Here is a 16067-nt window from a genome sequence, read left to right on the forward strand (position 1 = left end):
AAAAACAACAATTAAACTGGGCCACTTGCGGAGGCCATGATCTCATAAACTTGGCTCAATAACTTATTAAAACTCTTTATAAGGCACCAAAAGAAAGATCATTCAAATTATGTGTTGCTCCAGTAAAGGAAATAAATTCTCTCCCCAAATGAAAAGGTTCACAATTTTCCAACCCTCCTGAGTGTCTGTTTATTTTTATTTTAAAAGCCTAACACTTCAAAAGAGATTGCTACAAGTTTAAAGTCAATGTTGAAAGAAAGCACAGGAGCAAAGGGAGATTCTGGAGAGCACAGGCAATTTGTTTTCACTGAGTTTCCATGTGCAGAGTTGGAGTTACTGGGACATTGCACCAGCATCTGGCAGAGAACACAAGAAAGGTGCTTTGCACTGCATGTAGTGGGAGGTGTTTCAATAAGGTAACCACACCTGGCAGTTTCAGCAGGCCAATGTGAAGGTGGCCCAGGTGTAAGGCATAAGGAGTATAAAAGAAGGGGTACTTTATGGTGTCTTTTTAGGTTTCTCTGCTTGTTTGCTGCATTCATTGACTCACTGCAAAATACTGTGCACTTTTGCTTTAAGGTATATGTTTTCCGCCAACTTTTGGACACCTCTACATATGCCCTATCTCATGGACTATATATATCTAGTCTATATCTAGATTTTAAGGTTTGTTAAGAAGTGTACCACCTGAAATGGAATTAAGGAGTCCTATGAGCTAGGAAAGGTCTCATGAGAGTAATGAAGCTGGTGGGTTAACATTCCATGCCTGACATTTCTTGATACAGTCCGAAGTGAAACATGCTGAAGTGGTGCTGGTTGCATTGATTGGGTTGGGATCAGCAGATGCAGTATCAGTTGGTATGAAATGAGAGAAGCATGCAGGAAAGTGAGCCTTACCCTAGAGGTATCAGGACTGGGGGAAATATGGGCTCTATATAGAGTTAGCTGGAGGTTCCTCCTGTCTTGGGGTTTAAGAAGGCAATAGATAGTTATTCTGCCAATGCCCATGTTCAGCGGGGAAGCAGTTACAGAAGCCAGACCTTCTATCTTCTGCACCCCATAACAACCCTGGGTCCATGCTCTCAGAGGGTTAAAGAATAGGAGGGAATAGGAGGACAGCTATCAGGGGAGGGGATGGGATATGGAGTTCTGGTGGTGGGAACTGTGTGGAATTATACCTTTCTTATTCTATGGTCTTGCTTGTGTTTCCATTATAAATAAAACGAGAGAGAGAGAGAGAGAGAGAGAGAGAGAGAGAGGGAGAGAGAGAGAAAGGATTTGCATGGAAAGGCCTTTTGGCGGTTTTCTAGGACCCCTTGGGAATAATCTCTCCCCAAGCTTTATCTTCTTTCTAATTTCACTACTGCAGGTATCCTACCTCAGGACTTAATAGAGGAAAACACACACCTATTATGTATGTCCTCTTGTAATTCTTTCAAGTGAATTTTGCATTGAACCCACAAAAGGGAACTTTGTTCTCTCATTTCCTCTTCTACCAACATGGGAAATGGATAGATCCCTAGTGCACTCCACAAAAGAATATCCATTTAACTTCCCTTTGGCATTCTCTGAGGATAAATGATGGGGAGTTTTCTAGTTGTCTTCATATAAAAAGAAAACATTGACATAGGATAAAAAATCCATAGGATAAGAGGGGTACAACTTCACACAATTTCCATCACCAGACCTCCATATCCCATTCCTTCCCATGATAGCTTTCCTGTTCTTTAACCCTCTGGGAGTATGGACCCAAGATCATTGTGGGATGAAGAAGGTTGAAGGTCTGTCTTCTGTAATTGCTTCCCCGCTGACCATCATGATTCTTAAGACATTTCTTTTTCCTGAGGTCAGATGGTTGTGGTACCTAATCAGTCCATGACAATTTTTAGGTCACAACCAGTTCCTTAAAAAAAGTACTATTATAAGCTGGGGCCCTGGGAACCTGGGGGCCCTGGGGACCTGGGGACTTGGGGACCTGGGGCCAGCCAGTGGTGTACCAGGTTGAGAACTTAAATTACTATGCACAAAGACATAGGTTCACTTCCTACCAAGTGGTGAAACACTGCTGCAAGTCTCTCTCCCCCACTCTCTTTCTTTCCCATCCTGTCTCAATTTCTCTCTGCCCTATCAAATAAAGAACATAAGTAAATAGTCTTTAAATATTTTATTTATTAATTAATGAGAGGGATTAGAGAAGAGAGAAAGAAACACATCACTCTGGTACATATGCTGCTGGGATCAAACTCAGGACCTCATGCTTGAGAGTCCAGTATTTGATCCATTGCACCACCCTCAGACTACTTAAGTCAATATTTTTAAAAAAAGTACTATACTTCTATACATTTTTCAAGTCAGAAAGACAAAGATGAGTATGGGATGATACTCATAAACAGAAGTTGAGAAAGAAGAACAGAGAGGGAAACTCAAAGCAGAATTTGACTGAATTTGGAGTAGAGCACCAAAGTAAGTATCTCTGGGTTGAGGGTGAGAGTGGGGGGCGGGGGAGAGAATGCAATGGGAAACAAACACAGTCTTTTGGTGGTGGGAATGGTGTTTATATTCACACATATTAATTTTTGGTCATATAAATCACTATTTAAATAATATGAGAGAGGAAAATTTGATTGAATGTCTCAAACTTTTTAATGCACAGAACATAGGCTGAGTCTTTGATGTGTTGACTCTCTTAAAAGCTTAGACCAGGGAGAACAGAAGCACCTGGTGGCACGGCTATATACAAATAATGTCAAAGGACATAATTTATGATGTTGTGTATGATACCATAAATCCTAACAATAGGATTTTTCAAAGTTAACTTAACTGCCAAATAATATGACTATAGCAATAACCATCTATTGCCTTCTTAAATCCTAAAATAGCCGTAACCTCCCGCTTCCTCTATAGAGCCTATATTTCCCCAGTCCTGGAACCTCTAGAGTGGGGCTTACTTTCCTGAATGCTTCTCTCAATTCATACCAAATGATATTGCATCTGCCAATCCCAATCTAATCAACACAACAAGTACCACCTCAGCATGCTTCACTTCAGACTGTGTCCAGAGATGTCAAGCATGAAATGTTAACCCTTCACTCTCATTACTCGGGTGAGACTTTTCCTTTCATAGGATTCTCTAATTCCATTTCAGGTGCTTCATTTTCTAAAATAGTCCCCAAACCCAGATATAGACCAGGTTCCATGAGATAGAGCATATGTTCACATGTATCCATAAATTAGGGGAAAATATACACCTGAAAGCAAAAGTACACAATAGTCTGCAGTGAATCAGTATAAAGTTTATAATGAAATAGTGTCTACTTAGACTTAGCTACCATCCTCACCTACTTCCTATTATACTTCCCTCACTCACTCCAAAACTAACCTTATCAAAGCAAGGACTGCAAAAGCTGAGTAAGGGCAATAGGTTGGTATACTGTAATGATGACTCTTTCATCACTATCGGGTCACCCCATCAGCTGGGGCCCTAGTGGGGGAGTCCTGAGATTCCTAAACAGACACAATGGGGCTAGACCTCGAATAGATCCCTTATCCCAATGTTTCCAATCATCTCTATCAGAAAAAACACAATAGACCCCTTTGTGGGCCCCCATAGGACCTTGCCTTCAATGTGGATCAACAAAGGTAGAGAATGTTCCATCCTCTGAAGGGAGGAGCATACTCTATGCTACACCTAAGGAAGATGGGTCGATATTGGGGCAGCTTGGAACATTTCTACTCATGACACAGAATGTGAGGTCAGATCTACAGGGATGCAGAGGTCACATAGGCTCCTAAGCTGAATATAGGCCCCAGATCACATCAAATCGATGCTGTTTACAGTCAACAATATATCTACCCTTTTCCCTTATTAGGGAGCTACTCTCATCCCTGACCCAGCTTTCTGGTTCTTTTCCCAGCCATGACATCATCTCCCCAGAAAATAACTTGAATCCACCTGCATATCAGATTTCAGCCTCAGGAAAAAAAAAAACTAGTATATTCATGGGCCCTTTGGAATATAACTAAAATATGCCTACTAGCTATCTACAAAACAGAGACCCCCCCCCCAACTCTTCATCTGCACTACTGCAGCCTTTAGGTTCATGATTATATGACAACTTTTTTGGCTTTAGATGATAATTCTCTTTTCAGCCACCAGGTTCCAGATGCTACCATGATGCCAACCAGACTTCTTTGGATAGACAACCTCACCAATGTGTTTTTGAGCCCCACTTCCCCAAAGCCCTGCCCTACTGGGAAAAGAGAGACAGGCTAGGAGTATGGATCGAACTTTCAATGCCCATGTTCAGTGGGGAAGCAAGTACAGAAGCCAGACCTTCCACCTTCTGCAACCCACAATGAACTTAGGTCCATACTCCCAGAGGGATAAAGAATAGGAAAGCTATTAGGGGAGGGGATGGGATATGGAGTTTTGATGGTGGGAATTGTGTGGAGTCATACCCCTCTTATCTTATGGTTTTGTCAATGTTTCCCTTTTATATTAAAAAAAAAGATTCATTTCCACTGCATTTCCATGGGAATTTCCCCTTTACAAATGACATGAACTACTGGGGTGGATCCATCCTACCAACACAGGGTTGTTCCAGCTGTTTAATTCTTTACAAAGAAAAGTTTTCTATGGGAAGGGATGGGTGTGATGATATTTAAAAGCAAAATGAACTGTGATGCATCCTGAATCTGAGTAATACCTGTTGAGGGTTAAGTCCCAGAAATATGTATATAGCTCAATATGTTTAAACACACCCAGATGTGCCCCTCTTCTGACCACAATCCTCTACCCTGATATGTACACACACACAGAGGCACACACACACAGAGGCACACACACACAGAGGCACACACACACACACACACACACACACACACACACACACACAAAGTTTTTACAAAGCAAACATACAGTATCTGAAAATGGCATATGTTGTTAAAATTCGGAGCTCTTGCTGGCCAAGTAGCTTCACAGCGGGTAACAGAGACGCGGAGACAACAGCTGGGCAGGGAAGCTGTATTTCTTTATTCAGGAACAACGATTCATAAACTAAGACAAACTAATCACCAAACAGAACTCTGCTGTCTCTTTGCGGCGGCACAAACACTCTCTCTTACTCTTTTACTCAGGAACTCTCCAACTCTGGCACTCTGGAACTCTCGTACTGGGGAACCCTCTGAAACTCTTCCACTGTGGAACTCTCTCTTACTCTGTAACTCTGAAACTCTCGAACTCAGGAACTCCGGAACTCTCGGACTCAGGAACCCTCTCTCGGGGTTCCTTGGGGCGGGGCCAACCAGGCCCGCGAAATTAACAGGACTGATCCAATTCTCTTGATGGGGGAGGGCTAGAACAAACCAATGTAAAGCATACGACAGGCATACATGCATTTAAATGGGAATTGCCCAAACCCTTTTTATTTTTTCCCCATATAAATTCATTCTCTACTGGGTAGTATTGGTAAACAACTTGGGTGTTTCTTGGTTTGTACTCTCTGAAATGCAGTTCTGAAGCAATAAGAACTGTAAAAACATGAGGCTTGTAACACTGGAGCTATAAAGTGGTTGTTGCAGCTCAAACATTGATTTCTTGGTCAATACTCTGGTTTTTAGTCAATAGTCTTCATGCCTGGAGTTGATGAGGATGAGACTTTGTGTAGTTGAACCCTCTTAGGAGACTAGCAACCAGAATCTGTAAATTGGGAGACAGTCTGAGTTCTAGTGAGGGAGTGGAATATGATGCCTTTAACTGGTCCTTGTACAAACAAATGATTATATCAGAAGGAACCATTAATATACTTCACATGTGTCCAAGTCTATACTATGGCTGTACAGCTTACACCTAGCCTTCACTATGCTAGAGGACTCATAACTCTGGAAAAGTTAGGGTGATGGTGGGAGGAATTTTTTTTTTTTACCTTAGTGGCAGCAAGGAACAGAGTTTGGTTTCTGAGCTATGATGTGAAACTTGTAGGAGGAACAGACTTGTATCTCTGGCCTTGGCATCTGATCAAGAAGAAAAGACATAAAACTAAGAGAAAGATCAGTATTATTAATACAGTCAGAGCAGCTCTTTTTGATCTTTTTTTCTATAAAGCAAGTCTCTGTGTCATTTAATTAGAAGTAACTTTTTAGTAAAATACCTTCAAAACACAAACTAGCCAACTAGCCTAAGCAACTGACTGATCAACCAACCAACCTATCAAATATGTAAATAAAACCCATCACACATGAATTCATTCTCTCTCTTGTTCTAAGCATGTAGCACCCACTATGCCATGCACTTATCCCTGTTCCTGCCTAGGAAGCCATTGATGGTGCCCACACTCTCTCTCATTTGGCTTCACATTATGGCTTTCAGCCAGGTCTTGGACTCATTGTGGTTTTTGATCCTTTGATGTTATCATATCCTTCTATATCTATTGCATCCTAGGACAATGCTATGACCTGGCCATTCCTGTCACCTGCCACAAATGGCAGCCCACACAGGCTCCCAGTTCTCAGAAATTAATCCCCAGAGTCACAGAAATGCTTTACTCTGTGTCCTTGCCACTTCTGTGAGCAATTTCCTATTCATGCCTTAATTCATCAAAAGGCTATATTTGTCTTATGTGTGGTTTTTGTTAATGCTAGGTCTTCTGGCAGTTCTGTGCATAAAAGGATGTAAGCTAAGTTATAAATTATTGCATTTTCAGTGGTCTGTATACTGCTGTCCTTGAACATTATCTGCATAAAAATAATTCACATAAGACAGGGATCAGTATGGGAAAAGGTATTAAGGAGACACCTTATTTGTAAGCATAGCAAGCTTTTGTTCCTATATTAGTAATTTAGCAGTTCTAGAGCAATCTCCCACTGTCTGAATCAATTATTGTCACCTTTATTAGCTAGTCTCTTCTATTCAGTTGATATTATTTTCTGCTTTGTTAGTGAAGACTCTGTTTCTCAGAGAAAGGTTCTGACTGAAGGATTCTTGAGTTTTGAAAGCATTACAAAAGATATCTAACTTAGAAAAACCCTTTTGGTGTTCAGATGGGCTTCAGATTACTCAGGTCCCTGTACACCAACTTTTAGAGAAAATCTAAGTGTTTGATCTCTCCCCAAGTCAGGCTAAAGAAGGCTCCTTGAGGATCTGCTGCTTCCTTAGTAGAAACTTCTTCCTGAGCCACTACTTTTGCTTCTAAACCTCTAAAGTAAAGTATATTTAATAATAATAATCGTATGAAACAAACAAAAAATATTCTGCACTGGCTGCCTGTTGTAATTGAGTAACAGCTCTTTTTGACATAGGTAATTCCATAACTTCCCCTATATAACATATTTGCTTCAGGTGTTGTAGAAGATATTTAAAAAACACTTTTTTATTGAGGAGATTAATGTTTCACAGTAAACAGTAGTTGGTACATGTGTAAAATTTCTCAGTTTTCTGCAAAACACTCTAACCCCCCATCTAGGTCCTCCTTTATCATCTTGCACCAAAACCTGAAAGTCCCCACCAAATCAAGTCCAAGTTCTGTTTTGTTTTTCCACTTTTGTTCTTATTTCTCAACTTCTGTGAGATAATTCTATACTCATCCTTCTCTTTCTGGCATATCTCATTGCACATGATTCCTTCAAGCTCTATCCAAGATGAGGTAAAGAAGGTGCATTCATAGTTTTTAATAGCTGAGTAGTAGTCTATTGTGTAATATACTACAACTTACTCAACCATTCATTTGTTGTTGGGCACCTAGGCTACTTCTAGGGTTTGACTATTACAAATTATGCTGCTATGAATATAGGTATATATATTTTTTATTGATGGGTATATTTGATTCCTTAGGATATATCTCCAGGAAAAGAATTGCAGGGTCATAGGGTAAGTCTATTTCTAGCCTTATGAGAGTTCTCCTGAATGTTCCCCATAGGTGGTGGCAAAAATAGCTCCTATTCTGTGTTCTTTTCCTTTAGGGGTTTTGCTACCATTGATGGGGTGGGAGATTATGCCCCCTTATCAGCAGGTGGGCTCAGGACACCTTTGAAAACCTCAGAAGTCAACACTGACATTTCCATTATGCTATGTCCTAAAGTGAATGATATTTCTTGTTCAATGAGGGTCATTACTGGGCCTATAAGTAATGATGAAACCAGTCAGACTAGTCTGTGCAACCAAGCTGTGAGGATGCCCAGGCTATCCATAGAAGCCATATGAGGTGTTGAGATTGATAAGTACCAGTTGGGTTTGCAGGTGAGAGCCAACAACAACTACCAGACAACAAGGGAAATGCCTCAGATGATTGGAGACCCAACTGTCAAGTTACTTCATCCCACTCAGCAAATCTTCCTGGCAGAGGCTTTGACATTGTTGAGAAAAGTCATTCCTGGGTGTCCTGTCAGAATTCCCAACCTACTGACATAAAGTTTTGAAGTAGTTTCTTAAACATCAGCATTAATAAGAACAGACAAAAACTTTCAAATCACACGAGACTGGAATGTGTGTATGATTTATTTATTTATTTTTTCCAGAGCACTGCTCAGATCTAGTGGGCTGAGGGGCTTGAACCAGAGACCTCAGAGCCTCAGGAACCAGTCTTTTGCATAACCATTATGCTATCCTCCTGACAACATATGCAAGATATTTAAGAATGGAAATATTTAAGAAAGAAAAGATATTTAAGAAAAACATTTAAGAAAAATATTTAAGAAATATTTAAGAATATTTAAATAAATATTTAAATAAATAATAAATATTTAAATAATAAACATTTATTTAATATTTAATAATAAATTAATATTTAATGATAAATATTTATTTAAATAATAAATATTGAAATAAATAATAAATATTTAAAAATATTTAAGAAAAATATTTTAAAAATATTTAAGAAAGAAAAGAAATCCTGTAGATTTCTTTGTACTGGGATTCTCAGGGTATAAGTTTTGAGAATGTGAAACTCTAACCAATATAAATGCCAAAGGAAACCTTCCTGCAGAAAAGTCTACACTCTGGCTTCAATCAGACATAAAGATGCATCCCTCTGCTCCAGAACCTACAAATTTCAGACCTGAATCATTTCTACAAAAGAACTGTTTGTAGAAAAAAAAAATTACTCTAAATCTACTTTATACTTAGAGGGATATTTAAAATGGAATCAGTTTGTTATCCTGGATGGTAGGAGAACTGGTTGTAGGATAGAGCATCTTTTACAGGGCTATGTTCTTGGGGAATGCCTGAGAGTCCATTTTAGCAACTCTGTTCTTACAGTGGGCTGAGGCTGACAATATTGACATGACTCCCACATGATAATCCTCACTGCCCTTCTTCCTTCAACCCTTACATGTGTATTCTGAGGTGGGTCTGAGCTAGTTGTTAGAGATATGCAGGCCAGCAAGGTGACCAGGATCATTGTCTCTGTGTTAGCAGCTGCTATTTCCTGTGCAGACACACTCTTAAATTACTATATCATAAGCTCTCACTTAACCTCATTAATAATTATCTTCATAGTTATGCAAAAGACTTTCATACCTGTGGCTCTGAACTCCCTGATTCAACCCCCAGAACCACCATAAACCAAAGCCGAGTAGTGCTCTGGTTAAAACAAAAAAAGTCATTAATAGTAACTTGGAGACTACAACTTTAAGTAAAATGGTATTTGATGAGACTGTTTCCTTGAATAATGTTTCCTTCTTTTTTTTATTTCCTTACTGGGGAATTAATGTTTTACATTCAACAGTAAGTACAATACTTTGTACATGCATAACATTTCCCCGTTTTACATATAATAATACAACCCCCACTAAGTCCTCTGCCATCCTTCTTGGATCTGTATTCTAATATTTCTTTCAATGTCTGCTAGGATTCTTCTTTTTTCCCTTCAATCTTTGAACAAAACTATATTTGAGGATCTTCTGTATTCAGAATAACAATTGAGTCATATAGAAGTTCTTAGCTAGGGAAAATGTCCAAATGTACTTGGTTGAGGCTGGAGGTTCAGATCAACTTCAACTCCTTGGACTGAGATGCAAGAATAGGGACTATGTTTGCTAGCCTTATGTGAACTGCTGTGCTCAAACCCTGAATTCAGAGACTTGGCACAACAGAAGTTCCTTTCTAATCCATGTTATAGGAAAACACTTGGCACTATACCACTTGCATCTCTGTGGTCCTGCCACTCCTTGAGGCTTGGGAGTCCTTATGCATTCAGCAAGTGGAACCAGAAGACAAGGGTGGGAAAAGACTGTCATGGCCTTTATCTGCTTCGTTGACACTTATAAATTTGGAAATAAGTCACTAGACCCAAATTAGAAGTCAAGAGAGTGTGGAATAGCTTCTGGCTGTATGGCTTCTCCTTGCAACAAATCTACACTGTTCAGGGGAAGCAGAAATCTTTGTTGTGGAGTTTTTCATCTCTGATGCAGGATGATTTCAATGTCCACCATTGAGTCAGTGCACTATAGAAAACTCATGGCTTGCGTAGGACTCATATGAGCTGGGATTTTGGATATGATACCTAGATGGCTCTACCCTTCTTCTAGAAAAGCTCTTTTAAGCTTCACAAGCCCCTTCCAAAAGACCCTACAAAAAAAAAAAAAACTAGTATAGCCATAGGCCCTTTGGAATATAACTAAAATATGCCTACTAGCTATATACAAAATTGAGGAGCCCCCCAACTCTTCATCTGCACTACTCCAGCCTTTAGGTCCATGATTGGTCAACAATTTGTTTGGCTTTGTATGTTAACTCTCTTGTCAACCACCAGGTTCCAGATGCTAGCATGATGCCAACCAGACTTCCCTGGACAGACAACCCCACCAATGTGTCCTGGAGCCCTTATTCCCTAGAGCCCTTTCCCACTAGGGAAAGAGAGAGACAGGCTAGGAGTATGGATCGACCTGTCAACACCCATGTTCAGCGGGGAAGCAATTACAGAAGCCAGGACCTTCCACCTTCTGCATCTCACAATGACCTTGGGTACATACTCCCAGAGTGTTAAAGAATAGGAAAGCTATCAGGGGAGGAGATGGGATACAGAGTTCATGTGGTAGGAATTGCGTGGAGTTGTACCCCTCTTATCCTATGGTTTTATCATTGTTTCTGTTTTATAAATAAAAGTTTTAAAAAATACATACAAAATAAGCCCCTCTGTCCATCTTGTATAAACTGAGAATCAGACCTTTACACAGACACCTACTATGTCAACTACCTCTGTTTCCTATAGAGAAGAAACCATGCCTACTAAGAAACAAAGGAATTCCTTGTTCTGGGTTTAAACACATCAACTTTCATCCAACTTTAATAAAACCAAATGCTCACAAAGTAACCAATAAGCAATAGTGAGATCCAATGTTAATTCACAATAAAACATTAACAAGCTTGTCCTCATTCTGTTGGTGAATCACTTAAAGACTTTCTTTGAATAGTAAAAAAAAAAAAAAGTCTTCTATTCCCCCCCAGAGAAACAAGTAACAAAATAAATGACCTATAATAGTTCTAACAGTGTGTTCCAATAATAAGAGAACTTTAGTTTCCAGTGCTTTTAATTTATCTTTCTATAAATAATGTGTGTGCGATTGAGAGTAACACATTAAATGTGCTATAAAGCAAGGCACTTAGATGAGAAGCGAGAGAGGATCCTGATGTACTCTTCAGTGTTGCACTAGGTATTATCAGTTGTTTTGCTTTCTCTCTACTTAAAGCAAAAAACAGCCAACGAGGTAAATGTGATTACTATAATTCTATTTTAAAAGGTCCAGGAATAGAATTTGCAAAGATATCAGAAAAAGCAGCTTGTTCTAGTAAGATATTTCCTTTGTAACAAACTCAATTAGATGATATGGGGTATGGTCATCAAAGAAATATGCATTTCCAATGACCGAGTTTCCCAGGGTCAGGTTCACTGATTCTAAGATACATGGAATCCACTCATAGCAGGAACTGCTCAGAACATGATGATCAAGGTTAAAAAATTCATCTGTTCTTTTCAAGTGCCCTCTTCTGGAAAACCCCTGAACCTTTCAGGCCTAGACCTGTAGGACTTTAGGTAGAGGGTGGAGGGCATAATGTGCGTATGGGAGCTGGGCATGTAGCCCAGTCTGCTTTGGCTTATGCTTAAAGTAGACAGAATGTGTTCTGGTGAAAAGGGTGCTGACTCTAGGAAATACTCATATGGACACCATATATAGGATTTAGTTTTATTTTAAGAATAAGACAAAAATATTTCCTCGTGATTGTTTCCTTGTAATCCCCAATTCCTCAGCTGAAGAAGACTTATGTGGAATACAATGTAATAAAGCTACAGATAAAAAAATGTAAGAGCCCCAAATCCCTTTGCTCTGTGGTTCAACTAGAAATACGGTTATGTGCATTCAAACTGTTAAAAGTGGAGAATGACAGTTAGCAACCATCACCACAGTAATTATTCCCATAGCTGAGGAGCACAGACTACCACTTTAGCACTGACCGAATGTCAAGTTTCAGTCAAAGTGATCTGCACAGAGTATAGCAAACCTTGCACCCACTTGTGGGTATAGGCATTATTGCTCCATTCTCAACTGTGAGAACATTGAATTGAAAAGGGGCACTTAAGGATAACTCAAAAGTCATACAGATTGGAAGCAATGGATTAGATCTGAACCAGCATGATTTCAATACCTGGGTTCCTTCCCTCAGTCACCTGGCTTCATCTTTATAATCTGGGATTCTAGTGTCAATACAATGTTCTGAGATGAACTGTATTGTGAAGGGAGTTATGAGTGCACTGGAAGTCAGCTTTAGCATTCTTCAGAATACCAGCAATTTTCCTTTTTGTTTATCTAAAAAAACAAAACAAAACAAAAGGGGCCAGGTGGTGGTACACATGGTTAAACGCACATGTTACAATGTGCAAGGACCGAGGTTTGAGCCCCCTGTCCCCACCTGCAAGGGAAAAGTTTCACAAGTGATGAAGCAGGTCTTCAGGCATTTCTGTCTTTCTCCATCTCTGTCTCCCCATTTCTATCAATTTCTGGATATCTCTATCCAATAGATAAATAAAAATTAATTTAAAAAAGGACATCAAGAATTTAGCAAATGAGTTACTTTCCTAACATTCGGCTTTTCTTCCAGAAAGACATGACAATGGTATGTGCCACAAGAGTTCTTTGACCTATTCTGTCATCATAACTTAATTCACCTCTGCTAAGAAATGTTCCTTTCCCCAATAGCCCCAAATAGTGACAGGACATGATGCTGTCCTCTTTGCTGTGGGCAACAGAGTATGTTGAGCCAGCTTCTCTTGGGAGAGTGGGGCAGTTTCTACCATTGCTGTTGTGCATGGAGGGCAAGGCCCTGTAAGGGCCCACAAGAAGGTTTATGATGTTGTTCCTGATGAAGATGACCAGTAATGGTGTAGATAGGGATTTGTTAGAGGTCTAGGCTCATCATATCTGTGTGTGAAGCCTAGGATTCCCTGACTAGGGTCCCGGATGATGGGGTGGCCTGGTAATGATCAAAGAGCCATCGTGAAAGTATGCCCATCTCTTGCCCTTATCTAGCTTTTGTAGTCTTTACTTTATCTGACAGGGTTGAACTTAGAGTGATTGAGGGAGGTGATTTAAAAAACAAAAAGCCCCAAATTCCACTTGGTCCAGAGATGCTTTACCCATGAATCCACATGTTAGTACTAAAACATACACACTATGGTTCCTGCTCTTTACAGATTATGGGTGGTAAGGAACAATCCCACCATGGATATCTTATCTGAACCTTCACACCAGTTACATGACTGAGTTTTGCTACTGGAGGACTTTGTTCTGTTTACTTTAAAATATTTTATTTATTAATATCTTTATTAATTTATTGGATAGTGACAGAGAAATTGAGGGCAATGGAAGTTAATAGAGGGAGAAGTGGTGCATCTTGTTGAGCGCACGTGTTACAGTGTGCAAGGACCCAGGTTTGAGTTGCTGGTCCCCACCTGCAGGGGGAAAGCTTCATGAATGGTGAAACACACTGCAGGTGTCTCTCTGTCTCTCTCCTTCACTATCACCCCCCTTTCCTTTCAATTTCTGGCTTTCTCTATCAAATAAATAAAGATAAAAATTTTTTAAAAAGAGGGAAATGGAGAGGTGAAGAGAGAGACTTGTAGCCCACTGCAGTTGGGAACTGGGGGCTTGAACACAGGTACTTGTGCATTATAACATATGTACTCAAACCTGTTGCACTACCAGCTGGGACTTGTCTATATACATACATATATATATATATATATATATATATATATATATATATAGAGAGAGAGAGAGAGAGAGAGAGAGAGAGAGAGAGAGAGGGAGAGAGAGAGAGGCCAGGTGGTGGTGCACCTGGTTACCATTTACAAGGACCCATATTTGAGCTGCTGGTCCCACCTGTAAGGGAAAAGCTTCATGTGTGGTGAAGTAGAGTTGTAGGTGTCTCTTTGTCTCTCTCCCTTTCTATTTCCCCATTCCCTGTCTCAATTTCTCTCTGTCTATATCCAATAATAAATAAATAAAATTTTACAAAGAGAGACAGAGAATGAGACAAGGAGTGAAAAGGAGAAAAGAAAGGTGCTGCTCTACCACTCATGAAACTTCTCCCCTGCAAAAAGGATCCAGGAACTTGAACCTGGTTCCTTGACCATGGTAATGTGTGTGCTGTATTGGGGTGAGTCAACACATGGCACCTCATGTGATAATTATTTATTATTATTATTATTATTATTATTGTAGCCATTCTTCAAACCCACAAATATGAACACTGTAATTACCTTTTTATTTTGCAAAATTTCAGTGAGTCTGAATGGAGACTATAACACCGCTGCTGTTGAATGACACAAACTCTGAAATTTTTAAGGTTGGTTGAATGACTTTAAACTAACTAAACTGGAAAGACAAATTCCTGATATCAGTTCAAGGATTAAAAGTGGCTTTAGATAACTGGAGGGAGGGGTCAGTGCATATGAGAACAGAGATTGAGAACCAATATAAGATTTCCCATATGCCTCTGCTGAAGTGAGAACTAGGTCAGGAAATGTCTAGGACTCAGGGTAAGAAAGGGAAAGCCTATGGACTGGGAAGTGGTACAGCAGGTAGAATGTCTGGCACATGAGGTTCTAAGTTTGATCCCTCATAGAGCATCATAAAGTGATGCTCCAATTCCCCCTCCCTTTTTCTCTCTTATAAATAAACCATATATACAAACAAAATAGAAACCCATAAGCTTGTATCAAATAGGACCCTGACTGCTCCTAGAAGGTCAGAACTGCTAAGGCCATAGCTTAGGACTGCTTGATGATACCTAAGCATTAGCATTCACACTGGGCCTGAAACACACATACCATTAATTATTTGCTGGAAAGAAGATTTCCCCTTTATTTTCAGAATGCCTGAAATGACACTGAAGCACTTTCCCCAACACAAAGCTTTACCTGTGGCTGGGCAGTGGCATACCTGGTTGAGCACACATGTTACAATGTGCAAGGATCCAGTTTCAAGCCCCCAGTTACCACCCACAGGGGGAATGCTTTGCAAGTGGTGAAGCAGTGCTGTATGTCTCTCTCTCTCTCTCTCTTTCTCTCTCTCTCTCTCTCTCTCTCTCTGTGTCACCCTCTTCCCTTCTCAAGCTCTGGCTGCCTCTATCCAATAAATAAATAAAGATAATTAAAAATTTTTTTAAAAAGCTTTACTTTAGGCTGTAGAAGAAGTTGACAGTTCAAGACAGGAGACTTTGTAATGCTTTAAGGTTTAATTCTCAAAAATTCTTGCTATTGCCAAGGAACGAGGTGTCCCCTAGCCCTAAATAAGGAAACAAACACCAAAACACTGACATTACACCATCCCTGAGATGCAATGAGAACATGTTCTGTAACCACTATGTCATTAGCATTCATACAAGAGCATCTCTGCAAGGCTGGATGCAGGCCTAGAAAGTTGGCTTACCAGTAGAGTGTCTGCCCTGCATGTATGAGACCCTAGGTTCAACCCTGGGCACTGCATTAAAGAAAACAAATGGTACATCATCACAACTGGCAGAAAACAGCCTTGATTTTTCTTTCATTAAAAAAAAAACCTGAAAAAAAGAAAGA

At 39.8% G+C, this 16067-nt stretch overlaps 1 protein-coding gene across 2 annotated transcripts in view; it reads right to left on the reverse strand.

The window, feature by feature from the left end:
• The window catches only part of SLC35F3 (solute carrier family 35 member F3), a 481439-nt gene that overhangs the window by 97404 nt on the left and 367968 nt on the right, over positions 1-16067 (reverse strand). The gene's annotated exons all lie outside the window — the stretch shown is intronic.

Source organism: Erinaceus europaeus, chromosome 6, assembly GCF_950295315.1.
Source record: "Erinaceus europaeus chromosome 6, mEriEur2.1, whole genome shotgun sequence".
Classification (NCBI taxonomy): Eukaryota; Metazoa; Chordata; class Mammalia; order Eulipotyphla; family Erinaceidae; genus Erinaceus; species Erinaceus europaeus.